The sequence below is a fragment of the Caretta caretta genome, chromosome 21 (genome assembly GCF_965140235.1).
Source record: "Caretta caretta isolate rCarCar2 chromosome 21, rCarCar1.hap1, whole genome shotgun sequence".
Classification (NCBI taxonomy): Eukaryota; Metazoa; Chordata; order Testudines; family Cheloniidae; genus Caretta; species Caretta caretta.
In genome coordinates this window covers 7,024,846-7,052,198 of record NC_134226.1, presented here as the reverse complement: position 1 = coordinate 7,052,198, position 27,353 = coordinate 7,024,846, and the positions used below count along the sequence as shown (strand labels likewise).

Below are 27,353 nucleotides of genomic sequence, written 5' to 3'. Positions count from 1 at the left end.
TGCTCGTGGATCAGACAGAACCTCTGCGTCCCCTTTAGCCTTTACCAAAAAAAAAAGCCACACGCCCAATTTCACTCAAAAACAGTCCTGTTGCTTACACTCACACACGCCATACTGGCTCCTCCAGGCTCATCCAGACTGAGAGGTCTTTGGGGCAGTGACTGTCTTTTCAGTACATATGTGTACTGCGCCTAGCACAATGGCACACATAGCATCATGGGGCCTCTAGGCATGACAACAACAATAATAATAACACGGAAAAGCAGCCACTGTTCTGTTATAACACAGACTAGAGGGGTAAAGGAGGCTGCCTGATTTGCTCACCTTAAGCTAAATCACATTGGAAGCTGTAAAAACATACCAGGGCCAGAATCGCTGCTGGTGTAAATGGGCGTTGCTCCATGGAAGCAATGACACCAATTTACATCATCAGAAAATCTGGCCCACTACGGATTAATTTAGGCTGCTAAGGATAATCAGACAGCTGCGAGGAGAGTTTCTGATCTCCGAAAGCCTGGCAAAGGTAGGTGTTACTATACCAAGTTTATGATGAGGTGTGTTGGAGCGTCACAATACAGACCCTGCTCACCCCCACATACATCACCTCCAATTTTGCTAAACTTCATTGCAAAGCTGAGAGACTTCCTCTGGCTGTTTCTCAGGGAGCAGGGATAAGACAATGGGCCAGAACTCTTCCAGCAAAGTGCCCATCAAATTACTGCATGGAACATTAAAAGAGAGAAAACATCCCTCTGGAATCTAGGTAACTCACTAATTAACAAGATCCTCCGGTGCCATTTTGCACCGCTCCCTGACTCAGATATTTCAGCTCCAGCAGCAACAGCTGTAATTAAGTCTAGGCTACGAGTTAGGAGATGTAGTAGCGGGTGATTTAGCCAATGGGGATTTTGCCTAGATCTGCAGAAGCACGGGGGGCCGGATGAGCAATGGGCTCTGTCACTGAGAATGAGACACCAGCTGCAGCCAGAGTCTACGGTCCCTAAGGGGTGCAGAGGAGTAACACACTCACATGAACTTCCTCACTCTAGCACAAGAAGTTGGAGCAAGGAGGTGATGTAAGCTCCCCTCATTGAAGAGTGCTTTGAGCAATCAGTGTGGTAGGCTGTCTCTGGAGCAGACCACCTACACAGCGGAGTCAGTATTAGGACTGAATGGAAATGCTGCCTTCACTCCTGCGCACCCCCTTCCCCGCACCCACCAGTACTCCCTACATGCCGCTGACGCTCTCCACCATGACGGAGCTGAGTTACTCAGAGATTTGAATTGGAAGGTGGCAGGCACCCACGCGGCTGTCGATGAGCTGGACTGCCAAGAGGGGAGGAAGATGTGGAGGAAGGCTCTTCGACATTGGTCGGCCCAGCTGGGGAGGGGGCCACTCAGGCTGTGGGCCGCCCACTGTTTGGCTGGTCCAAACCTGAGTGGTGCTGCGACCAGGTGCCCTGGTTGCAAAGTCATTCAGTCTGCCAGACACACTCTCCATAGCTTGAGACAAAGCCATGCTGGCTTATTTCCCCTCCCCCCCCTCCCCCCCCTGCACTGGGATGTGGCTGAGCAGAGCATGTGACCCCTGCAACTGGCTCCCACCCTCAACAACTGGCTCCCACCCCCATTTCACCCCCAACAAGAACTCAGCAGAGCAAGTTGTATCTCAACAACCGAGCTGGGTTTCTCTGCAAAGGGGAGTGGGGCTGAAACCCCACAATACTCTCATCCTCACCGAGTGCGAGAATGGGGGAGGAAGGGGCCCCTGACACGGGGGTGGAGAGTTCAAGATGAGGTCTTGTGGGGGTAGGTTAAAGCAAGAGGGATGAAGGACGCTGCGCCCAGAGATATACAAAGGGAGACTCAGGGAAGGTCTAAGCCTCTGGATCCCTGCTTAATCCCCGGCAACTTTGACTTGGTAATAGGGAGAGAGGAAAACTGCCAGACTGTAAGTGATGCCTCAGCGAGCTGGATGTGAGGAGAGGGGAGGGGCAAAGAGAGACAGAAAATTAGAGAGGGGAGTTAAAGAAAAAAAGGGGGGGGAGTGTGCTGAGAGACAGATTCAGAGAGGACTGGTCTAACTGACACCTTCCCAGGGTGTAGGTTACAGCAACTCAGCCTGGCTTGGCCCCACTTACCGCTCTGTAACTCACACCCCCTTTTGCGCCACCTCTGCCCCCAGAGCTCCGGGAATCCCAGTCCAGTGTGGGGGTAACTCCGCTGACTTCAGCGGCTTTACACAGAGGGTAACCGTGTCCCTCGTTGGGAGGGAAAGGGCTCGATCCTGCTCTCACTTCCAGCAGGAGCGACTTGGCCAGCTGCAGCAGATGTGTCTCATCAATGCCTGACGTCTGCAGAAGGAGAATCGGGCCCCTGAGATTTCGGTTCAGCTGCCGATATAAGCCTCTGACTCCCAACAGGGAACAGGGAAAGAGGACAGTGAATTTAATCTCCCTGGGTGTCCAGATGCGAGAGGGAGCGCATTGCCCCCACTGCACATGGCAATCCAGCCTGTTCGGAATGGAGAGGAGCAGACACCCATAGCCCCTGGGCTGCTGCTTCCAATCCAGCCTACTCAGTAGCCAGCTGCACTTCCTCCATCCTGACCCAGCCGTCCCTCTGCCTGCTGCGTGGGGTGTACCACCCCTCCGAGTCTGATCTGCCCCACTCATCCCTGGCACAGGCAAGACAAGACTTAGCCAGACCCCCATCACCAACCCATGGCATGCACAAACCACCGTGGGCAGGAGACAGCTACCACTGTTTGCATTGGGGTTTCCAGTGATGGAGCCTGAGGACTGGACGGCGCCAGTCCCACAGCTCTTGTCCCCACTTGCCTTTGTCCATCCTTTTCGGCAGAGGAGATCCCTGGTCTGTGGAATGTGACAGAACTGAAGAGAGAGGGGGGCAGAGAAGAAGGGTCCCAGACCTGTGGCCATCACTCCTGCAAATCTCTCCATTGACTTCAGTGAGGAGTCCTGCCAGAATTAATTTTATAGAATGCAGGGTTGGTTGTTTTGGTCCCTCCAATATCAGCAGCTGAACTCCAGTCCAAACACGATCCGAGCCTCCCCCCCTGCCCTCGAAAGAGATAATCACACCAGATCTGAAATGCCATCGCGTGTAGCTTCACGGCCACACAGCAGGGAACTAATCAGGGTTCACAATACACATGGGCCCAAGCCATGGACTTCAGATCCGGTTTCTCCCACCTCCTCCCCAGAGCTGCTGCCTGATCGGATACTGGGCTTTGATTTGACCCACTGAAGAGAAGGTGGGTAGGCTTGAAATTTGAATCTGGAATCCAGATTCCACCATCGTTTGGGCTGGAGTAGTGCTTGGACACAGGGATTTGTGTCAGGGGCATCTAGTAAAGAAATAGGGCCCAATTCTCTTCTCATTGACCCCGCCGTGGCTGGAGTCACGCTAGAGTAAGTGAAGGAAGCACCTGACCAGGAGTCCTCTTTATAAAGCCAAGTGGCTGATAGCCCTCTGCCTTTCACCAGTCCCTTACTCCATTCAGCCCCAGGGAGGTCCTCCTGATTTCCACTAGGGTGGAAGAGAGGAGACTCCCAGAGGACAGCTGTGCTTTGGACTTCCCCGTGCATTCGCCTCAGGCTCTGTTACTCAGGGCTTGATATTATTATTTTTTAATATTTTCCTGCAAGGCGTGTGTGTGGAGGGGGGCGGTGGGGGAATGAAAGTAAATCACACCCAGGAACACCTGCCAAATCTCCGGTGAAGCGAGGTGGGGATGCCCCCTGCTGACATTCCACCATTGCGGGCTGGAGAATAATTAGCTGAGGCAGCTGCTGGAACAAGTTGGATTAAAAAGATCCTTGCTGGAGTTCATTTGTTTGGATTCACTTGCACTTGGTCTCTCTCACTCCCCCACCTCTGTGCACTCACTGGTGTAGTTTTGCACCCACCCACAGTCCCCATGGGAAGAGGAAGCTCTGTGTATGTGTGTGTGAGATGGCATGTGGGTGTGTGGGTGTGAGAGAGAGAGAGGCCTTGTGCTAGGCCTTGCACTAGTTTGCACACACCCCTAGGACTGGGTGAGCCTGGATTAGACTCCTAGGGCCATTGATTTACAGCTCCTCTCTGAATCCTCACTGACTCTAGGGTAAACCAATGCAGAACATGGGCCACAAAAGCTGGTGTTGGCAAAGCCCTGCTAGGTCACCTTCTCTAGCCACGCACACAGTGAATGATTATTTCACACTCGGGGAGGTCTGGTGTTCTGGTTTAACAGGACCATTCTGCTTCTGCAGGGATGCCCCAGAGACCTACAATAATGTAACAACACCTGGAGTTTGGGTCATTTCAGCAGTCCTGTTGCCTCCTCTCATGGCCTGGTGGTCTCTCCACTCTGGCCATGCCTGAAACCCTGTCCTCCACGTGGCCACTGTCATGAGTCCTATGACACCACTGCTGTGCCTAACGCTTTACCACACAAGGTTTTGCTAGGACCCTACCCTGGGTGCATAAAACCTGGAGAGTCCTGAGAGAGAGAGAGACCTGGAGAATCTGGGAGTGAGTCTCAAAGTTTGGCTCCACTTCTGAATGTTCCCACCATTAACAGAAATGCACCTGGGAAGAGAAGTGAGGAGGGAATAAAAACAGAGGCCCTTTAAGAGCTAATAAGGGTCCATAGTGTATCGTGCCATCCCCACAGAGATATTTCTTAATGGAGATTTGCTGGCCGCTGAAGCAGCAAGAGGTTTCTATATCAGCCCAAGCTTAGGTCAATATTGGCTTAAGTCATTGTGGACAAGCTCGGGTGGGTCTTCAGCCAGTGGACAAAGGCACTTCCCCCAAGAGGGGTTGGAAGGAGGGAGGTGGTTGCTTGTGCCAACAGTGATCTCTGGTGGTGGGGGAGAAGGTCAGATAGGTGAGGAAGCAACCACGCTCCATTATTAGCACCTACCCCCCTCTCCCTGCACACCTGTAATGAGAATCCCAGCCGTCACCCAGCCGGCTCCTCGTCTGTGGAAGACAAGATTAGTGACGCTCTTGCCAGGGGATGGATTAAATGGGTGAACGGAGAGATGGGTGCATTAATTAGGTTTTCCAGAGAGGATTATGGAGGTGGCTGCTGCTGCTGCTTCTCCCCAGCCCCCTGGAGAGAGGAGGATTGCTGTGGGGGGAAGAGGAGTGGAGGGATGAAGTCTGCTGGAGACTCCTTCTCTCATGAACAACTTTCTCCCAGTTTGAAGATGCCAAGGACCCTCTTACCCAGCTGTACCTTTACCTGTAGACACCACACATCAGTTCTCCTGGTATAAGACTTTGCCCTTCCCTCCCGAAGAAGCAGCTCTCCTACTTTAAGGCACCCCCACCCCACATGCACACGGCTCCCCCTTTGGGGACATGAAGTCCTCCCCGCCCCCTGGAAGAACAGCTCCATTTTGTTGAGAGCTCACTCCAGTATTTCTTATTCTGGTCCTACTTAAAACCCCCTAACAGCAGGGCAGCTGGTCGTGGAGATGAACCTACTTCTCCAGCAGATTTTCAAGTTAGCTCCATCCCTTTGGAGGTGAAGGACCCACTTCTTTTCTCCTGTCAGTTTTACATCTGTGAAACCCCACTGCCTGCAATGCAGCTCCTCCTGATTTACAGCAGTGTCAGTGACAGGGGCATCAGGCCCACAGACTTGGTTGGCATTACTCCTGATGGCCGCCAGTACCAGTAAGAGGAGAACCCAGCTCCAAGAGAGCTCAGAGCTGTGAGCTCTCCGTGCTGTGTCTGAATCTGCTCTGCCTGTCTAATTGAGGTACTTCAAATGCGCCCATCTCCCTGGCATTGAAGCCCGGAAGGAAATAACCGGGGCTGATGTAGGTTCATCTGAAGGCTGAGTTGGCTTCAACTTCATGTCATTCCCTCCCAGCCTCCCAGCAAAACCAAGGATCAATGCCTGCTTAATTCTGTGTTGGGCAGCAAGTGAAATGTGCATTCGGAAACGAGACCTATCCGTGTCTGTGAGGTGATCACTGAGAGTGGCGTGGAGACGCGACGGATCCATCCAGACTCCATGGCCAGCATGATGGCCATGGCTTGGCGCTCGCTGATCAGCGCAGCATTGCAGAGGGAACAATGGGGACCTAGGGAGAAGCCTGCACGTCCCAGCAAGACTTGCATTAACCGCGTCTGTGCAAGGCAGCCACATCTCCAGTTAGCTTTCCTTTAATAGAGCAAATTCACAGCTCCTTGGGGCTGGGGGGAACGGACAAAGAAAGAGAAGCCAGGGGGAGCAGGAACAGGCTCCAAATTGCCACCCCTTTCTTCTCCCTGGAGAATTTGCAGATGCCCTGAGAATTCAGAAAGAAAGCAACCCCTGTCCGACCTGCTTTGTCACCGATTGAATGCACGGGCTGGACTATCCTTAGGTAATGACCTTATGGGGGTTATTTTTTTAAGACAGTACTTACAGGTCTGGATTCAGGGGTTTCTCTCTCTCCCTCTCTCATTCCCTTTGTCTTTCTCTCCCCCTCTCTCCCTCCTTGTTGCCTCTGCTGTAGCTTCCAGTAGAGAAAAATAATTATTCTTCTCAAAGGGCTAACACAGTCCATGCACACACACAGAGCACACACTCTAGCATTTGCACCCAAATCAATGCACAAACCACAGGAGACCTCTTAACCTCTTCGGCCCAGACCAGCCATTGGAAGTCAATATTCAGGACCACTTTGGTGGAAATGTACATGCACATAACAAAATAACAACAGAAATGAAATGACAATGAAATCAAGGCAAATTCCTATTTTAAAGGAGTTAATTCTCCCTTTCCTTGTGCAGAAGTCACCATGACCATTCTGATTAATAAATGCACCATGTTCTTTCTTTCTTTTTTTTTTGGTTTGTTAAACTAGGGATTGCCTCATTGTAGGAAATCCAGAGACTCTCACACACAATGGGTTTCTTTTTTTAGCACTAGTATTTGAACTGTAAGTTTTCAGATAAAGATTTCTTAGGGGAATCTCTTATGGAAACACTGGTCTCCACCTATCCCAGTAACAATTATTTTCTTAAAGGACTTAAGGATGTCCAGCAAAACACACTCACTCACGAACAAATTTCAGTTCTTCATCCTTCAGTTCACACTCATGAGGAAAAATATACTTCTGAACTAACCAGGGAGTTTATCTTTCCTCTTTGCCTACAACCAAGGATTGATACTGACTGAAACAGATAGAAGAACTTAAATCTATTTTAGTTGAACACACATATACATGAATATATGCATTAGCTACATTTTGTATATAGTAGACAGTGCGTATATATACAAACATTCACGCTCACGATAGTTGACTACAACTGAAGAAGAACTTATATTTTAGCTGATCACACAACTGAACATATACATTTCATATACAGTATATGATGTATAGATAGATATACGCACACATGCATATTCAAACACATTCACACAGTTGCGCTTCTGATACTTGACTATCAGATAAAGAATTTATATTTAATTTAGCTAAACGCACACATGCACTGGCTTAAGAATTGTATGTAAACTTCATGCATAGTACACAGTGCAGGGTACATGTATATGTGTTACATAGATACACATAGGTATATACACACTCAAATTTACACACATACATGTATTTCATTGATACCTGAATAAAACAAAAAGAACTTTTATTGCAGCAGATCACACATATATATACATGAACATAAGTATTTCAAGTACATACATAAACTGCATGCATGGTATACAGTGTGACTGCATACTCACACACACACCCACACCCACACATACAATACTTAACAAAAACAGATAAAGAGCTTAAATTTCTTTTAGCTGATCACATAGAGATGCACATATATATTACCTGTGCAATACATATTATGTAGGTATATGTACATATATATATATATATGTACACACTCCCATTCACCATCCCTCACACACACACTTCCATGATGCAAGACTTTTTAACAAAGAAAGGAAGAGAAAATGCTGTCTTACTTTTTCCTTCTTTTTTTTCCCCCTCTCTTCCCTGCAGCCTTAATTTCAGGACTTCAGTGGGAGTGGAATTCTTTGGTAGAGATTATGAAAAGCAACATAACAAACCACTGAGCACTGAACACAGACTTGCAGAGGGAATGGCTTTGCCAGCAAAGACGAGGAGGAACAAAAGCCCAGCAATAAGAGCGGTGCTGAATAGGTGTCTTCCTAATTGTAAGGGAATTGTATGGATGTGTGTGTGTGTGTGTGTGTGTGTGCGGTAGCAGGGTGGGAGGGAGGCGGGTAGAAGGGAAGATATGAAGAGACCTCCCTCTCATACAGGCAGTGGAAGGGAGCCTGCAACCTGAATGTGAGGTTATTGAATAAATTATCCTCCGTCTCTCGCTCTCTCCTCATTGGGCCAGGGAGCAGGGAACACTTCTGCATCAATGATGTTATGATGAAACCTTTGCATTCTCTGCACAATCTCACACTGTTACCTTCTGCTAAGCAGCGCACGGATCTGTGCATTCTACCCAGTTAGAAAGCTCAATTAAGACCCTAAATCATTCCCAGGGAAAGAAGCAGAGAATTAATTTGCTTGCTCTCTTTCTCTGCCCCCTACCCCTTCACTATAATCCTTCTCTCTTTGGGTTATTTTCCCCCCTTTCCCTTTATAGCATGACAGATGAAAAAAGAGAATCTGGCCCAAGGGGAAAAAAATTCACAATGCTCTAAATTCTGCTTTCAACAGGCAGGGAAATTAAAAATAGCCAACATAGTTCTCAATCTGAGGCAGGGTTCTTTCTCTAATGAATGTAATTAGCAAAGTGAGGGTGGAAGTGTGTATCCCCCGCTGTTTTCTGCCTCCCTCGGTGTTTTTCTTAACGCTAGTCTGCACAATTCAAATGTGATTGGGAAACATCATTTTTCCACTTCCAAGAATTGCTTGGGCATGAGTGTCCTATGGAAATGACTGTTCTCCTCTCCACACACATCCATCCACACCCCTGCAAATCTTTCTTCCCTCAGCCTTACCCATGAATCTAGCTCTGTAATAAGAAAAGGAGGACTTGTGGCACCTTAGAGACTAACAAATTTATTTGAGCATAAGCTTTCGTGAGCTACAGCTCACTTCATCGGATGCATCCGGAAAGTGAGAAATGGCAGAGAATCTATGGAGTCCACCAGGAACTTCGCTATTGCTAATTGATTTTATGTAGAAGATGCTTGTATACTATAGTAATGAGCTGCAGTATAAAACCCTTAGATAGATAGATAGATAGATAGATAGATAGATAGATAGATAGATAGATAGATAGATAGATAGATGAGCTGTGTAAACCCAAACCAGTAGCAACGTGAGAGTTGTGCCATCTTCAGGCACCAGACATTGTCCTCATTTGTAGGATTTTTTTTTTTAATTGTCTTGATGTCCTGAATTTCCATCATTCCCAACAATGCAGCTTGGCAGGATTTTTGCTCTGAGCTAATGAAGAGATGGCAAAAATAAACATGTTATATAAGATTTGTTTATATTTTTCCATAAGTGAACTGCCATCAAGAAATGATTTGCTACGAGGGTCAAGCTTGTGGGAATAGTCAGACTGGTCTGCCAGACACAGGAGGTGTTTGTTTTGCCCATAATGCACAACATTGCCGGAGCCAGGAACGATAGACTGATAGACGGTGGCAGAGAGCATGAGTTGGAAATAATACCTTTAATACACACAGGGCTAGCCTGCGAATGCTTCTCTGCCGTTGGGGAGCAGTAACGCACAAGAGTAGCCCCATTGGCTTTAATAGGTGAAGAATGCGTCACACAAGTGAGGAAGGGGGTCACAATTTGGCCCAAGGCAGTTTACAAATTGACAACCAACTACAGAGTAATTGGTCACTCAGGGTTATATTCGGATCCCATTCACTCATGTTATGTAGTACCTCAGCCCCACTGAAATACATGAGGCTAATCCCAGAGTAAGAGTGGCACAATCATGCTCTTATTTAAAAGTTAACTCACAAAGGATCACATCCTATGCTCCTTACTCAGCTGTGACCAAGTGCCCTTAACCAGGCAAATCCAATAGTCTACTTGAAAAAGAACCTCTAAAACTGGCTCACGAACAGCCACCAACTCAATGCCATTCAGAGACCAGACACCCCAATGAGGAGCTACAGTTTGTATTTAAGGAATGATGTTCTTGCAATGCCCAGAAGAGCCAGAAAAATATCCTTGCAATTGATTGCACGCTTGTGAATTGTTGTTATGATGTGTGAGATATTCTTCTGCAGGTTTTAAAGAGGTTCACTGCTGTGATTACAACACATTTGCGTCCAATAATAGCGATCGATGTTACCTGGAGTGTTCTATTTTTAGATTTATTTTCTTCCAAATTGTGGGCCGTGTAGGACCTTCTGTCCTCTCACACTGCTCTCATTAACATCACTGGCAGCTCTCCACGCACTGTGATGGCAGGAGTTGGCTTCATTTATGAAATTAGCTCCATTAGCTCAGAAAGAAACAATCTTATTTTGCATTAATGTCCAAATGGACACGAGTGCCTTTCTGCTTGGCAGCTGGGAGCCGGGGATTGTGCCACTGAAAGCAATTTCCCCTAGATTTTGCAAGATTTTACCAATTACCTCCAAGTCATGAGGTCTTAATGATCTCAGGATGAGTAACACACAGTGAATCAGGAGTAACTGATGTAAATTTTTAACAGCCAGGGTAACTAACCATTGGACCAACTTTCCCAGAGATACTCTCTACCTGGCCCACAAGTTATTGGGTTTGGCGCAGGAATTACTATGTGAAATCCTCTGGCCTGGGATGATCAGAGGGATCCCTTCTGACCTTAATGTCTATGAAAGTCAGTGTGAGAAGAGAATTGCTCTCATGACATTTTGTAGATTTGATCGGATGTTATTATTTTAACAGTTTCACCAGTTCTTGTGATTTTATCTCAAGTCGTGTGATATTTGGTGCTTTTCTTCAAGCCCCAGCCCTTGCAGTTCTGTGATGATGGGAGAATCTCACATTAATATAAGTTAAAAAGTAAATTTCCAGTCTTCATGGTTGTGGAGAAAAGCTTGAAAACATGATGTCCTAAAGGGTCCAAAACTAAAAGGATCAAAAATGTATTATCTCCTTTTTAAAAATGGTGTGAATTTCAAGCCACTCCTGTGATTTTATGGGACTGACATATGCTATTTGGACACTTGAGGTAGGCAACACTGCAAGCTTGAATTCAATTACGTAGAACTGGTTTATACTGGGAAAGAAACCCACCACCCACTAGTTACTAAAACAGTCAAACTGTCCTGTGAAAAGAACTCATCAGCTTCTAAAACCTGGACTTAGTGGACACTGAATGAGCCCAAGGATAAGGTGCTGTGCTTGAATACAGTGCAGATAGCTCCCTGATACTGTTATTCTGAGCAATGCTCCTTATTTACTCTGTGCCCCTTCTACTTTGGCGAGGGTGTGTGTTGTGTAGCGCGTTAGGCTAGCAGGTAGGACACATTTTGGCTGTTGTGTTGTCTTTTCATTAGCAGGATCCCTGAGGTGCAGAAGAGGAGATGGCTGTCTATAAACCACAGGGGGAAAGGAAATGCCCAGTTCAACTCCTGATATTAGGGAACTTAAGAAATAATGAGCCGGGCAAGTGAAGCAGAGCAGGAGAAGGTGAGAGAGCAAATGAGACAAGCGAGTGAGTTGGAACGAGATGGAGAAAGGAGCCAGTTGGAAGGCGAGGTTGGTCTGGCTATGAGCGGCACAGCTCCCAGCAGGGAGATCGGCATGCCTCGACCCATTGCCTTCACTGGGGCTGGGCATGTGGGATGGGGCACATAGAGAAGGCCAAGGAATAAAGCGGTGTGTGAGCTGAGCCCATTTGCCAGTTTGGAGACCAGACACAGTGGTGAGAGGCACTATAGAAAACACGGACCTAGATGAGACAGTCAGGGGCAGAGAGGGCAAGAAGAGGAATAAGGGAGAAAGAGAGGAACAGAGAGAGGACTAGAGACAGGCAGAGTGAAGGAGACCAGATGAGCAATGGGGGCGAGACACGGAGAGCAATAGTGTATATCTCCAGCATCCGATTTATGATTTTCCTCCCTCCCTGAAGCTGAGCAGCGAGAGACCGGGATCATCTGTCTTCATTACATCATCCAAATAGGCTCTGTCAGTTTACACTGTAAAACTAATCAATATCCCCCTGCAGACCTTGCAGACTGCTGGCCCCCCGTCATGCTTTAGTAGGCAGCTTCTACCTCTGGTGGTGCAGGTTGGGAGCGAAATGGCGGGGGGTGGGGGTTCTGAAGGGCTGTGAACCCCTAGATAGATTTACACACACCTCTTGGTGTGTTTTTCTCACACACAGAGCCTTGACTTTTTCCTTTCCAGCAAGAAGGTCTGTGATTTAGGGGTGGACAGATCTGGGCAAACTATTGCAAGGCATTGTCTGCAAATGTTCATGTAAGGTTTTTTAATGAATTTGCTTTGGCCAGGTTCACACCCTTTTTTTCTTTCTTGCTTGCTTTCCCCATAGACATTATCTATCTATCTATCTATCTAGGTACTTCATGGGCCCCCTTCACCATCATATCCAAGCACCTTGCTGTTTGCTTTCCACAAACATCCCAAGCAAACTGCATGCACAAGTTGCACGAGTTGATCCAGTCAGGAAGCAAAAAGTCACACTAAATGGCTTATCTGACTGGTTGCAAGTGCAAGGACAGTTCAGAATACTACTATTCTCCCACAGAACTGTCAGGTAAAAACAATCCAATAGGATAGTCATCGAATAAATGCAAAGAACAAACACATTTGGGAAAATCATGATCAGCCTGTGGACATTCCACCAGCGGAGAGTGAAGCTGGGCTAAATTATCAGAAGAGTTCAGCTTCCGTGTAGGCACCTCCACTACGGTGACCAGACAGCAAGTGTGAAAAATTGGGATGGGGGTGGGGGGTAATAGGAGCCTATCTAAGAAAAAGACCCCAAAATCGGGACTGTCCCTATAAAACTGAAAAGGAGTACTTGTGGCACCTTAGAGACTAACCAATTTATTTGAGCATGAGCTTTCGTGAGCTACAGCTCACTTCATCAGATGTATACCGTGGAAACTGCAGCAGACTTTATATACACACAGAGAATATGAAACAATACCTCCTCCCACCCCACTGTCCTGCTGGTAATAGCTTATCTAAAGTGATCAACAGGTGGGCCATTTCCAGCACAAATCCAGGTGCTGGGACATCAGGTCACCCTACCCTCCACTAAGTTCTGCCTGGAATGCCAAAAATGCTCAGTAGCCAGTAGCTGCCACTGTCCTGCATAAGGGAGTTGCTAGGTGCAAAGCTCCTGGTCAAAAATCTGGGCCCACGTTCGTAGAATAAATTGTGAGCTGCCCACTATTTGTTCAGCTCTAGCAGCAGAGACACTCCAACATTAACCCAGCCTGGAATTATTCTTCCACGTTGCAAATTTCAGCTCACCACAATCCCTGGCTGTGCACTGGAAATTCTCTTTGTCTCCTCTGTGCCTCTGCGTGCTCAATCCTCACGTATAGGGACAGGGAGTTAATAAACCTGACCCATAAAGTTCAAGATTCAATCATCCGGTGCTGCTGGATGTGAAGCAAAGACGCTGAGGCTTTCAATTGCTTGGCAGGCATGGGCCTGACTGAACAATGATGGAGGGGCACGGTGGGGAACTGCCACAGGAGTTTGCAGGGGTGTGTGGTGCAAAGGGGTTAACCCCTTCAGCGCTCCCTGAAAAGGTTTTTGGCCTGGTGGATGTTTGCAAAGGGATACCCATCAAAATGAAGGGAGCGGCTGGATACTGCTTTCCAGGAGTGTTAGGGGGCTTAACTATTTCTAGTTTGCAGAGGGCTTCTAAGATTTAGGGCCTGTTGAAATCAATGGGAATCTTTCCACTGACTTCAGTAGGCTCGGGATTCACATCCTGAGCGTGCTAGGGAAGTGTGAGAAGCCAAACGTTACACCAGTGTAAATCCAGAGTAACTCCCCAGAAATCAGTGGCGTGACACAGCTATACTGGTGTAACGGGAGGATTTGATCCAAAGCATTAATACGAGTAGCTTCTCCTTTTTGTTTAATAACCAGGCAGTCTGGAAGACTGCCCCAGGCCATTCTGGAAGACTGCCCCAGGCCATTCTGCTGCACTCGTTGGGGGGGCGGGGGGCGGCTCGGTGACCTCATTAGGTCGTTTCCGTCTGGAACTTTCCTGGTTATCCCCAGAATCAATGACTCAGGCAGATGTTCGAGAGACATTGAGCCTGGTTCTTCTGCCTGGCTCCTTTCTGCCTGTGCACAGGGGCTGTGAAACGGCACCACGTCGAAGTGCCCATGCTTTGCAGAGGCGTACGCGACCGCACGAGGCAGATGTGCTCTGGGTCAGCCACGAGGTATGGGCTAGATGCAGAGATCACTGGCTGAGGCTGTCTGGCCTGGGTTTTGCCAGGTTACAGATCAGCTGATCCGAATGGTCCCTCCTGGCCTTCCAAACTATGCCACAGAGCAGAGAACCAGGCCACTGGGGTTTATCCTTCGATTCTTCAACCCCCTTAATGTTTCTGACCCCAACTCTGGACACAGCCCAAACGGTCAGTGGGTATCCTCCAAGCTTTGCCTAAGAGCAGGACCAGGCCTTCAGCCCCGTTCAGCCCTCACCCCTTTGCCACTGAATGCAAGCTAGACTTTCACTTCTGCATCCACAGCCCCGTGGGCTTTACCAGGCTGCCCAATGTCCATTTCTCACAGAGGGTTCGTGAAGAGGAATCTCCCAGCTCAAGGGGATTTGGAATGGCCCTGCCACCTATGGTGTGGAGGGCGAAAGGCTTGCTCCTTGCTCACCATGCCCCTCCGCCTTGGCTGGGTTGAGCTTTGCTGCCAGCACCTGGCTAGTTCCTTCCTATTCCCCTTGCTGTGGAGATGGGGGTTCACTCCTGCCAGGTGGCAAGTGTCCTCCATCCCACCAAGCAGCTGGCAGCTCCCCCAGAATCTCAGTCCCTTTCAGATTCAGGTCCTTGTACTTGTTACCACAACCGCTTTTCCTCACAGAGCCCTGGATTTCCCTGCCTAGGGATCCCACTAACTCCCCATGCAAGGTGAACACCCTAAATCCCCCTCGCTCAAGCCCTGGGGATTAGCCCCGATTCCTGCCACCGACATAGCTGCACCAGTGCAGAGATGCAAAGTCATTATGTGCCCTGTTGGGGAACCATCACTGCTTGGAACCTAAGTGATTTGCACGGGTGCACACTGTGGCTTAGAGCAGCTTAGCCTGTCTACACCTGCGCTTTGCACTGGTACCTGGCTGCCGATGGTTGGAATCCAGGACTTTTGCCTAGTTCCTGGCTTCTCACCATGCTGCTGCTATGCTCCATTTGAATAATCACACACAAAGTATTCCCTCTGACAAGGAATCTGTATGCTCAGAACCATTAGACTTGATATAAAGTGACAACTGATAGCAAACTGTATTGGCAGCCTCTCACTGAATGTAATTACTTAACAGCGATCCTCCTGAATCAATTCATACCCGCGTAGCTCAACTTTAATTCTGTGCTCCCCAGGGCCCCAAGAAGTGACTGTGGTTTTGTTGTTCTTCACTTCCTTCGCTTTTCAAGGCCTTTTGTTTACAGCTGTTGATCTTGGCAAAGTGACCAAGCTGATTCCAGATGTGAAGAATCCAAGAGAAGAGAAAGTGGCCAAGGGAACAAGTCTTATTTTCACTAGCTAATAAGAAGCTTTTTTGGGGGGGGGGGGTTTGAATACAGGGTTAGTTAAAATCAGCAGTGTGGCCCATGTTCTAGCTATCATATTGGTTATTAATGACAGGGGAGTCTGGAGGTGCTGTCTGAGATCAGGGCTTTGTTGTACTAGGGTTCTGTACATACACACAGGAGACAGTCCCGCCTCAAAGAGTTCACTACTGAAATAGACAAAGAAAGGATGATTATCCCCAGGTTACAGATGGGGAGCTGGCACATGGAGAGAAGTGGCTCGCACAAAGGTCACAGAGGGACCCCGGGGCACAGCAGGGAATGGAACACAGCTCTCCCACAAGCCCCACTTCAGTGCCTTGCCTGCAAGACCCAGCCCCTGGTTTTGGTTTATATATTTCATCCCTACAGCCGCCTATACCCAATACAACTGGCCAAAGCTCATCCGCAAGCTCCCCAAACAGCCCAGATTTAAGTCCCTCTTACAGACTCACTTCTGCGACTTATCTTAGCACCCAGAGGCCCCACCTGAGTCCAGGGGCCCAGGAGCTATGGGCTGTCCATACCCAAAGACATGCCTGATGCCCTTGGGAGATTATAAGCTAAATGGCCGTGGCAGACAAAGGCACAGGAGGAGAAACAGAAGTGAGTAGGTGACTTGAGCAAGGTCATTCATCAGGTCAGTGGCAAAGCCCAGATCTCCTGACTCCCTGCCCTGTGCTTTACCCCACGGACCAGGCCAGCTCCACTGAGCTGATCTGACTGGTATATAAATTGCCCATTGCCTCTCTTCCTCCAAGCTTTGTCTCGTTGTCTGTCTGTCCTTAGCTCCATAGCTGATACAGATCATGGGCCAGGGCGGTTCCTCTCTTTCTATCACCATGAACGGCTTTTGTTTTGCAAAGAAAGCTTCACCTGGATTCCGTAGGGCCTTTCTCATCTGTGCAGCTGCCCCATGTTTCTGGAGGGATCGAATAGAGAACCTCTGAGTTGATGTGCCTCGCCCCTTCCTTCTCCAACCCCAAAACAGGACAGGGGCCAGATGTTCAGCTGATGTAAAGCAGCCTAGTGCCACTGAAGTCGATAGGACTACTCCGGATTTGGCCTGGTATATTGAGGAGGCACAGAATGTGAGACACCCCATGCCTCAACCCAGAAGCCTGGCTTCCTATTGATGGCAAAAGTCTCGCCCAAGACAAAACCCATCCATCTTACTCGCAGCCGTGCTGCTAAAAATAAGCCAACGAAGTAGCAATCACCTCTGAGCAGCAGCAGCTCTGTTAAAGCACCAGGCATCTGTGTCCAGGCTCCTCCGTGCGTACAGGCCAGGAACCTGATAAGCTTGCACCTGTCAGGGGCAGCTCTGCCATTCTGTCATCCTTCTTAATTGGAGCCTTGGGCTGCAGCTTATCAGCTGCTGGCTCTTCCCAGATAAGGTCTGGCATTCCTGGGTGGCCTAGCTGTCCTTCCAGAGAGCTGCTCTACCTGACTGAACTGAAGCATTTAGCCCGGCCCCAGCTCTCAGCACAGACACAAGGGAGATGCCAGCTCTCTAACCAACCCCAGCCTCATCCCCCGGCCCGGGGACTGGGGAGCTGAGCATCTGGCGGGGAGAAGGTAAACTTTCCTAGGATTACCTGTTCAAGGGATTATTAATTAATAAATAAATGCTGGATACTGTGACCATTTTTAATGATCAGTACTAGTTACTGGTTATTCCTTCATAATTGCTAGTTGTCATTTTCCATTTGTACTACGGTAGTGCCGAGAGACCCTAGCTCCATTGCACTACCGAACCTACACAAACATATAACACAGAGACAGCCCCAGGGAGCTGCCAGTTTTTAAGTAGTGCTGGGATTAAAACCCAGTTCTCTTGGCTCCCGATCCATGGGACCATACTGCCTCCCATCAAAACCAACAGAGTTAGTGACCAAGGCCGGGTGAGAAGTTTATGCAAGATCAAAAGTACCAGTAGCCAGGAGTTCAGGGAAATGAGACTCCCTGGAATGTTCTAACGCCTAAGAAGCAAAATCTGCTTAGAGAATTCTTGGCTCCCTCCTTGTTTCGTCCAGCGGTATCTTCCCTACTCTGCCCCATCCTACATGTCTGCACCTGGCATTGCCGGGACTGGAGGGGTGATGTAAAGAACAAACCAGGGAGCAGTGGGATCCTAGGAGGGACCTAGTCCTGCTGGGGAACCAGTCAGAAGAGGAGCAATGAAAGCTCTTATTCCTGTGTACCAGCGTACTGAATGTACTTAGTGTCAGTGTATGCGTGTGTCTCAGCACCTGAGCGCATACACGGGTCCCTCACAACACCCCAGGTGGGGGATAATTCTTATTCTGCCCCATTATATAGCAGGACCAACTGAGGTACAGAGTAGTTAAGTGACTTGTCCAAGGTCACAGGGCAAATCAGTGGCAGAACTGGGAACAGAGCCCAGGAGTCTTGACTCTCAGTCCTCTGCTCTAACGACTGGATAAAATCCTTCCCACAGCCTGGGCGAGAACCCAGGCATCCTGAATGACCGTCCTCTGCTCTAGGCCCTGGAGGATAGTGCCTCCAAAAATGACTGAGTTAGTTGTCCCTCTCTGTGCAGATGTGTGCTGGGAGGGAGAGCCATACTGATTTGATGTGATGGATATTTGCATCAGTTTCCGTTACAAACACCCACTTGTCATGCAGATCTCCAGGCATTTTTTAAAAAGGGGAGATTAATTTAGGGGAGTTCTCAAATCCAGTTTCCTCTGGCAACGGCTCTATTAGGCCACGCACAGTGGAGATACAGACTCTTGTCCTCCTGCTATGACTGATGGAATTTGATTCTGTGCTGCCAAATTTGCAGGGCTGCAAACACATTCTCACTCTTGATTAATGTGAGTAATTTCTGCTCGAAAGAGGGTTGAAATGAGCAGCTAAGGGGAAGCGAGCAGTGAGGGTTCCCCTCCCTCCCTATCCCTCTCTGCTGTTTTCATTTTACCATCCCTGGCATGGACTAACAGATAAACAAAAATGCTGGACCAGTTTCAAGAGTAGCAGAAGGCGCGGGAGGCAGGCAGGCATCTCCGAGGATGCTCGGATGCTGTTGTGCTCATTTGGTTTATAAAAGGGAAGAGATATGGTATATTTATCCATCAGCCTCTACCTGATGCCTGCCCCTCCCCCCAAAATTAGCTACTGGACCTATGGATCAAGCCCAGCCATATCATATTTAATCAGCAGCTATCTGGGAATTCCCTATATTCCATGATCCCTCTGACCCTCACAGTAATGGCAGGGAGAGAACTCAGATCCTTCTAAAGCACATGCCCCTGCCCCTAAGATAAAGGAGAATCTTCTGCAGCTCTATAGGGGCTGTGACACACAGGTGAGCAGCCTGTCCAGTGGCAGGCAGGGGTGCATGAATACCCCAGCTGGCACATTGTACTGGTTTTTGTGTCTGTAGCTCCTTCCAGCATTTTACAAACAATGAACAGATCCACACAGCGCCTGGGAAGCAGCGAAGTGTTGATGGCCCATGTTATGGATGGAGATACTAAGCCCCAGAGGTTAAATGACTTGTCCCACATCATGGAACATGCCAATGAGCAGAGCCAGGAACAGAATCCAACAGTCCTGACTCCAGTTACTACCAGTAACTCACTCTTCTATAGCACTTTTGAGCCCCAGATCGCCAAATACCTGACAAAGGAAGTCAGCATCATTATCCCCACTTCACAGCGGGGGAAACTGAGGCCTGGAGAGGCGACGTGAATTGCGAAGTGGCACAATAGGTTAATGTCAGAGGTAGGCTAGAGTCCCAACCCCATGTGTTCTCTTCTGGGCCACCCGACCCCTCGTTGGCCTAGCCTTAGTTCCCGCTGCTGCCTATCTTCCAAGGGCACAAGAAGAACTTTTCGTGTTGTGCCCAGACTCCACTCAGACAGACTCCCTGCTGACACCAAAGAAGATTATGGAGCAAAGTGAGATTGGGCCTCTGCGATCCAATTTACGCAGCAGCCAGGGCCGGCTGATGGGCACGTTGCAATCGGCCCCCCAATTTGGCCCCCACCCCCGCGAAACACCATGCAGAAGCCACAGAGAAGTGTGGCTTCGACACAGCAGGGTGCACTACCCCCTGCTGCCACTGGGGGGACCCCTGCTGGGGCTTGGGCGTCTCCCGCGGCTGCAATACCGCTGCGTGCCAGCGGAGGGCGCGTCAGGCCCTGCAGGGGGCGCTGCCGCGCGTGGGAGGCGGAGCGGGCCGCTGAGGAGCCGGCTCCGTGCAAGGGCCAGAGGCGGGGTGAGGGGCGTCTGCAGCTGCTTCTCCAGGACCAGCAGCAGGTGTGTGGGCTGGGGAGTTGGGGTCTCTCAGCCAGGGAAGGGTCTGGTCTGGTCTGGTCTGGGGGGTGAGGACACGTCCCCCGCTTCCCCAAGGAGTCCCCGTGGGACCGTGTGCAGGTGGCCTCAGTTTCCCCCTCTGCAAAATGGGGTTGATAATCCTGTGACTTGCCCCCCCCCCCACGCGTGCACCACCCTCCCCTGGTGGATATTCCCTGTCGCCCACTCAGCTCGGCTTCCCCACGCGTGGGCGCACACGGATACAGGGACACACGGCTCTGCTGTCCTGGCACATGGGTGTGCCTATGTGCACACACAAACCCGTGCACGCACCCAGCTGCCCAGTGCACACCGCTCCGCTCTCCCTCTTCTCCCCCCCGCCCGGCAGGTGCACACACCCGTTCACACTTTCTGCTCTGCTCCCTCTGACACACGTTTGCACACACACACACAGCTGCTCCTGGCGTGCACATAAACCTCCACACTGCCCTGCTCTCCCTGACACACACAGGCACACACCTCCTGCTGCCCCCGGCACGTGCACACGCCCACACACTGCCCTGCTGTCTGTGGCACACACGCACCCCGAGAAACACAGGCTCCCAGCAAATCAGGCTGCTCCCTCAGCCCCATTCACAGCAGCTGCTGGCTAAGCCGGGGGGGGGGCTGGATGTGTGTGCCAGACTCTGGCTGGTGCGCCCTGGAGTGTGGACTCCCTGCTAATCCCAGAGCTGTTGTCTGTGCGCCGTGCAGGTCCCGGGGGCTCGGCGAGGAAGCCTGGGGCTGCCTGCTCCGCCGGGTTGGGTGCAGACACCTCGGGGCTGGGCGCGGTTTCCTAAGCCTCTTGTGGCTCTGGCTTTGAGGAGTGCCCTGTCAGAGGGGCTGGCAGCCTGCAGCTGGCCCGGGTGCTGGAATTCTCACACCCCCGCGTGAGGTGGTTTCCATCTGATCCAGCGTTTACAGTTTGGTTCAGTGGCTCTCAGCACCCCCGGCACCTAATTCTGCGCGTCTCCCCTCCATCCCCCCCCTCTGTCGTGACCTAAGATACCCAGCAGGGGCACAAGCCTTTTAACCCCCGTCCCCATGTGCCCTCCCCCCTCCATGTCTGTGTCAGTGGGGTGCATGGTGGAGCCGGAGGAGAGCGTGTAAGGGGGGTGAGCGGGTGGGCACAAGGGTGCAGTTGGCAGGCTGTGCCTGTGGAGGGGGGGGTGAGTGTGAGGGCTTGTGATGGTGGCAGGGCTGAGGTGTGCCTGGGGGGTCAAGAGTATGGAGAAACGGGGCTGGAGCATGAATGGGGTGGAGAGGAAGAGGACATGCCAGTGTGCGTGGGGATCAGATTTCAGTGCTGGGAGGCTCTGAAACGTTCTCTCCTCTCCTTGCAGGGCTGGGTGCTGCTCAGGGTGTGTGTGGTGGCCTGCGCACTGGGCTGGGAGTCAGGAGACCTGTGTTCTGTTCCCGCCTCAGCCACCAAACAATTGCGTGACCTCAGGTAAGTCCCTGCACTTCTCTGTGCCTCAGTTTCCCCTCCTACCCTTCATCTGTTGTGTCTGTATAGACTGCAAGCTCCCTGAGGCGCGGAACATGCCTCGCTACATGTCAGTACGGCACCTAGCGCAATGGAGCCTTGATCTCAGGCAAGACCTCTAGGTTCTACCATAACATAATTAATAACAACACGTGGGTGGTGCTGCCTATCCCCGCGGTTGTACCCTGAGACATCCACGCTGAACCCGATTGTCTGTGCAAGTCTTCAGCCTCTGAATTTTCCCACCAGTTATAGCAACAACAGGAGCCCTAGTGTAGACAGGCTGCTGGTGTTTTGACCAACCCGCTCAGAGTAGGTCTAGATGACAGGATCGTGGAAATGTCAGGAGCCCATCTACACTAGGACTATCAGCAGTATGGGATTGTAAGGTGCCAGAGTCTAGTGCAGACGGGGCCGGAGTGTCTCAGCCCACAGGTTGCTCAGGGTCTCCGGCGGTGAGTTCTAAGTGCAATGCGGAGGTGCTGTGCGGTTGGAAATGGATTGTGGTGGAAGGAAGTTCCAAGACTCCAGAGCCACTGACACTGCAGCCCCCTGCCCTGAATCAGACCAGGGGGGTTTTGTGCTGGACCTGCCCAGCTCACCACACCCCGGTCTCAGGCTGGAGAGAGGAGGATTGGAAACCGACCTGAGAACAAGGATGAACAGGTTGGGTTTAGACAAGAGTATGAGAGGAGGGATTGTTGGGGGAGGAGAGAGCTCCCCAATCTAAACTGGGCTCTGAACCAGCCGCAGAATCTAGACACCTGTGCAATGTGAGCTAGTTCAGACCCAGATCTGAGATGTGGGGCTGGCCCCCTGTCTTCTAATGGGCCAAATCAAAACCCTGGATCCAAACAGCCTCAAACCTTGCATCAGAACTTGGCAGCTTGGACCCAGCTCTACCAAAAGCAAACAAAACGGGGAACAACCTCAGTTCTTCCTCTTGCTCCCAGGGCCAGCGCAGGTGCCCGGGCAGGTGCTGGTTCAGATATGGGGAGTATGCGACTGGCTGGAGTAGAAAGGCGGATGCATGGAGCAGAGGGTGTCAGTCAGCGCTTGCCCAGAGAGTGAGTGAAGGCTAGAGAGGTCCTGGCCTGGGGCTCAGTGCAGGTCGTGGCTGAAGGGGGTGGTGGGAACAGCAGGCTTGGCCAGCCAGTGGGGAATCCCCACAGGGTATTGATGTGTGCACTGGGCTGCCAGCCAGGCATGTTCTATGCAAGCAGGATTCCCAGCAGAACAAGGACCCTGCGGCATGTCAGTTGGGCACAGAAGAGGCAGCAGGATACCACTGGAATCTCCCCTGCCGCGTGCTGTCACCTCTCGGGCTCTCTGTCAGGGATAGGTAGGCAACAGGGATGCCACCTGTTGGTTCTTTTCTTCGCGCTGGCCAAGGGGGTGGTAAGTGGCTCTTCCCTTCCGCTACCAAAACCTGGGGCCCTGTGCCATCCTCTCCCCCTGGAGAGGCGGTGGCTTTTGGTCTCCTTTTCAATGAGTTCTTACAAAGGGAGGGAGAGCGTCACATCCTCATCTGGCAAAATGTCAGGGAGTGATTCAGAGAGAAGGCGAGCGGCAGAGAGAGGCAGCCCACACAGGAGTTGTTTCTAGTTTCCAAATGTCAGCATGTCCTTTAATTAAATGCTGATTAACTGGGGACGTGCTCCCTCGCGCTGGAACAGGGCTGCTGCCGTTAACATCAGGCTGCTCCGAGAACTGGGGCGTTCAGCTCTCACTTCCTCTCGTCCTTGGGGGATAAACTATCTGGTTCAAAGGGGCGGTGGGGGAGTGGGGAGCCCTCAGGAGAGAGTGTGGTCTCATGGCTAGGGCACTGAGCTGGGAGTCAGGAGACCTGGGTTCTCCTCCTGCAACTGAGCTGCTGTATGACCTTGCCCAAATCACTTCCCCTTCTTGTGCTCTCGTTTCCCCTCCCACCCTTTGTTGCGGCTCATTAGACAGCGAGCTCTTCGGGGCTGGGGCGCTCTCTCACTGCTATATTGTCTACATGCAGACGTTGCACTGGTTTAACTGAAATGAGTATTAAACCAGTGCAAGCCCTTGTGCAGATGCTCTTCTTTCAGCTTAAGAGCAGCTCATTTTACCTCAGCTTGAACCTGTTCCCCATCGACTTCAGCTAAACTGCAATAAACCTGTTGCAGACCAAAATGAATGTCCACACAGCCTCTTGCACTGGTTTAAGATTATACCTAGAGCAGTGCTGCTTCCTCATGCAGATACCCTAAATGTATGTGCCTCTGGCTGCTAGCTTAATACCCCCAATAACAATGGCCTAAACCTCAGCCGGTGTTCTTTTGTTCCCAGAACACCCAAGGCCCTGCTGCAGGATCATGGAAGCCCAGGGGATTGTTGCCCTTGGCTTTACCAGAGTTGGATCACACTCCTCTCTTAATTCCCCGGTAACACTGTGTTACGATTCCCAAGTACACATGCATAATTGCATAGGCGATTGTCAGCAAGAGGTGCATTCTAGCTCAGCCACAAGATAGGGGCTGGATGCAGGGTGATGTTCCCTGGCCTTTGCTATGCAAGTCAGACTAGATGGTCAGAATGGTCCATTCTGGCCTTAACACCTGTGACTTTGACACAGATTTGACTTTTGTCGTCTGTCTACATGTTATTTGTCCTTTGTCCTGTGACACGTGGAAGCCATTCAACTCCAGAGCTCCCTGGGGACAGAGACGTCACAGGAAAAGGAAAGGAAGGCCCCACAGCCACCGCAGTGTCTGCTTTGCCTTGCCTCAGTAGCGTAGCTCCGTTACAGACAGCTGGGTAATCCGTCTGCAGAAGACTCACTGGAAATTTACTGCAAGGTGACAGCACCTCAGGGAGCAATGTGGGGCAAGATTTTCACAGCAGCCTAGGGGGTTTCCACACACTGAAGTGAACAGGTGTTTCTCAGTCTCCTAGACTGCTTTGAAAACTTCTGCCTCTTGGACAGCATATTAAATCTCTTATTGGACAGCCCCCTTTGAGAGACCACTTCTGTACTATGTCCAGTCAACGACTCATATGAGGGAAGGCTGGGGCACAGGGCAGTGGCCTGGGGCAGTGGCATCATGTCTCAGGAGCCTCCTAAGAAATGTTAAATAGTTCAAGGCCTGTTTCTTGATGCAAGGGAGTGGGAGGAAGGGTTTATTTTCCCACTTCCTGAACAGCAACTGTTGCCCTTTGCATTATCCAGTTCTGGCATCTGCACCAAAAGATCACGCTGTTTATACCTTCCTCCTGCCGGTAGGCGGGCGCTGGCGGTGGTGTGGGCTCTGAGAACTCCGAGGCCTCTTTGCATTGCTAAGAACTGGAGTAAAGCACTACACAACGGAAACCATTTTCAGTGCACAGCAGCAAATTTTGTTTATCCTACAAACCCCAGCAACTACGCTAGGTATCCTTAAGTGCCATCTACTGGCACCTTATTTATTAACTCATTTGCATATATACAGCTACAGGGCACTCCCATAACATCCGTCGCCTTTACAGCGTAGAGGGGCATTGGATTGGTTGGAAAATACACCCTGTCTGCTCGGGTGATGTAGAGCTGTCAAAAGGGCTCTGTGTCAGCACTGTTCCCAGCCCCTAGCATAGGGGGCAGAGTGGGGGTATGTCTGGGGCATGGCCAGAGCACATGGCACTATGGTTAGTCTCTTCTTCTCAAGACCTCTAGGGGGCCATGGTCAGCAGTATATAACATAGAGCAGCCTGAGGCTGCTCTAATTTATACCAGGGGCCAGACAGGACCCTGGACTATGGGAATGCAAAAATGACTTAAAGCTACCTTTTCCCTACCTCCCCTTCCATCCCTGCCTGGGGTAATCAAGAATCCAACCCTGAGTCTGTAGAAATGGAATGCAAGAGCCATGTGCTCCTGGGGGGGAGTTACCCGTCCCCCAAATATCAAGCCCTGGGGCTGTCAAGTGACAATGGCAGGGCAGGGGTAGTCAAGGTCCAAATTTCTCGGTCAAGGTCCAGACTCCAGAGAAAATAATAACAATAATGATAATAAGTAAATAAAAAGATTTCAGGATCCGATCCAAAGCATTTGGCAGTCCGGATTTGACCTGCAGGCTACTTATTGATTCCTCCTGGCATAGGGAGCCACTTTCTTCTAACACTGAATAAGGAACTTTGTATAATAAAGAAGACAAGGTGATTCCCTAAAGCACTTTCTCCCTCTACTTCACTGCAGAGCTGCTGTCTAGACCCTTCCCATACCCTCATCTGCCTGGCTTTCTGCTACTGTTTTAAAGAAGCAGGATTGGTGCTGGACACTCATCAGGGCTGTTTGCTAAGCCTTAAGGGTGAATGAACAGAGAGGTGGGTCAAAAGCCTGCCTTCCAGTGGAAATTCAGGGGTGAACCCCAGCCCCTGCTTCTCTGTAATCCCCTCTGCCCATCTGAGCACCTGCAAGCCTAACGCTGGACGAGGAAGTGCCGTCCTTGTCAATGAGCCTGCTGCTGCTCCTCATTAAATCCCGACCCGCAAATCCTGAGCAGCGCAGTGCGTTGCACTCCCACAAGGACTCCGCCTGTCCCTTGGCCCCTGCTCGCTGTCTGGCATTGCCTGCCTGGCTAGCATCCCAGTGCCCGAGTTAGCAGCCCACCGGCCCAACAGGTACCAACCCACTCTGTCCTGCTGCTTTCCCTGCGTCTTGTCCAGCCTCCGCTCCTGACTTCTCTGCGAACACGAGCAGAACGTTGAGAGACCCAGAGGGAGAGATTGCAGCGAAGTGTTTTGTGCTGGGAGGGATATGGGGTTTTGGGGGGTGGGAGGGTTTGAGGGGAAGCAGGATGAATCATTTTAGAGGAAGCCAAATTTCCATATCTCCCCTGCTGGAAAATTAAAGTCTGATCTTAGTTTCAGAGTAGCAGCCGTGTTAGTCTGTAACCGTAAAAAGAAAAGGAGGACTTGTGGCACCTTAGAGACTAACCAATGGCTTTCGGAACCCTGCCTTGCAGCGCCTTGGAAAGCACGTACCTCTCAGCAGCCGGCCCTGTCGGGATCAGTGTCCATGCCGTCTGCCTGGCTGCGGGATCTTCCTTCCCCTCGTGCTGAGCATCATCTTTTCTCTGAACACCGAGGTAGTCAAAAGCTGCAACTTAAGGACTTGACAGACTGGGGAGGGCTGGATGGACTCATTGTGCATGCAAGGCAGCCATTGGCTCTGCCTCTCCAGCTGCCGTGCCAGTAGGTTAGGTTACGCATGTCATCCCTCTCCTCTGTTCCTCATATTCCTGTGTCACTGTCCTTCCCCGCTTGGTGCTAGAAGGGAGGAGGGGGAGGTTAAGTTATTGCTGTGTGTGTATGGGGGGGCGGGGAGATTAACAAGGCGGCGCGAGTCAAGCCTGCCGCCTAGTGTGTGCACTAGAGCAGATGCAAATGCTGCTAGAGGCAGAGACCAGTCTAGCAAAGCCACCTATTCTGCCGTCGCCAGTTCCCGCCCTGCACAGTGCAGCATATGGTACATGGTTTTTAATTTCCTGGGCATGACACTTCTTATGGCAACTAACAGGTTTCTCATTGCTCTTTATCAGGCCTTTTATTAACCCCCTGCTGGATCCATACAGGCCAACTGTCCCCGTTGGCTGAGCAAAGCGCTTCCCCTTTTACTGCTCGGTGCTTCCCGCGCCTTGCCAAGTCCTCATCAGAATTCTTGTCTCCGGGATTTGAGTCCCAACCAGTGCAATGAGATCTGTATTGTGCCTTTAAGGCAGCATTTCCCCAGCTTTGGGGGAAATTAAACCAGTCATGCCCCTTCTTCCACCCTGCCACATGGTGTTA

At 50.5% G+C, this 27,353-nt stretch overlaps 1 protein-coding gene across 2 annotated transcripts in view; it reads right to left on the bottom strand.

The window, feature by feature from the left end:
• BLACAT1 (BLACAT1 overlapping LEMD1 locus) overlaps positions 1-26,823 on the bottom strand; it is a 63,281-nt gene extending 36,458 nt beyond the window's left edge. The window contains exon 1 of one of the 2 annotated variants that reach the window (XM_048826741.2): positions 26,550-26,823. The gene's annotated coding sequence lies outside the window, so the exon portion shown is untranslated. Of the gene's footprint in view, positions 1-7,984; positions 9,172-26,549 lie in introns of those variants that run through there. The other variant, XM_048826742.2, reaches the window with a different exon arrangement.
• Between the last annotated feature and the right edge of the window lie 530 nt (positions 26,824-27,353).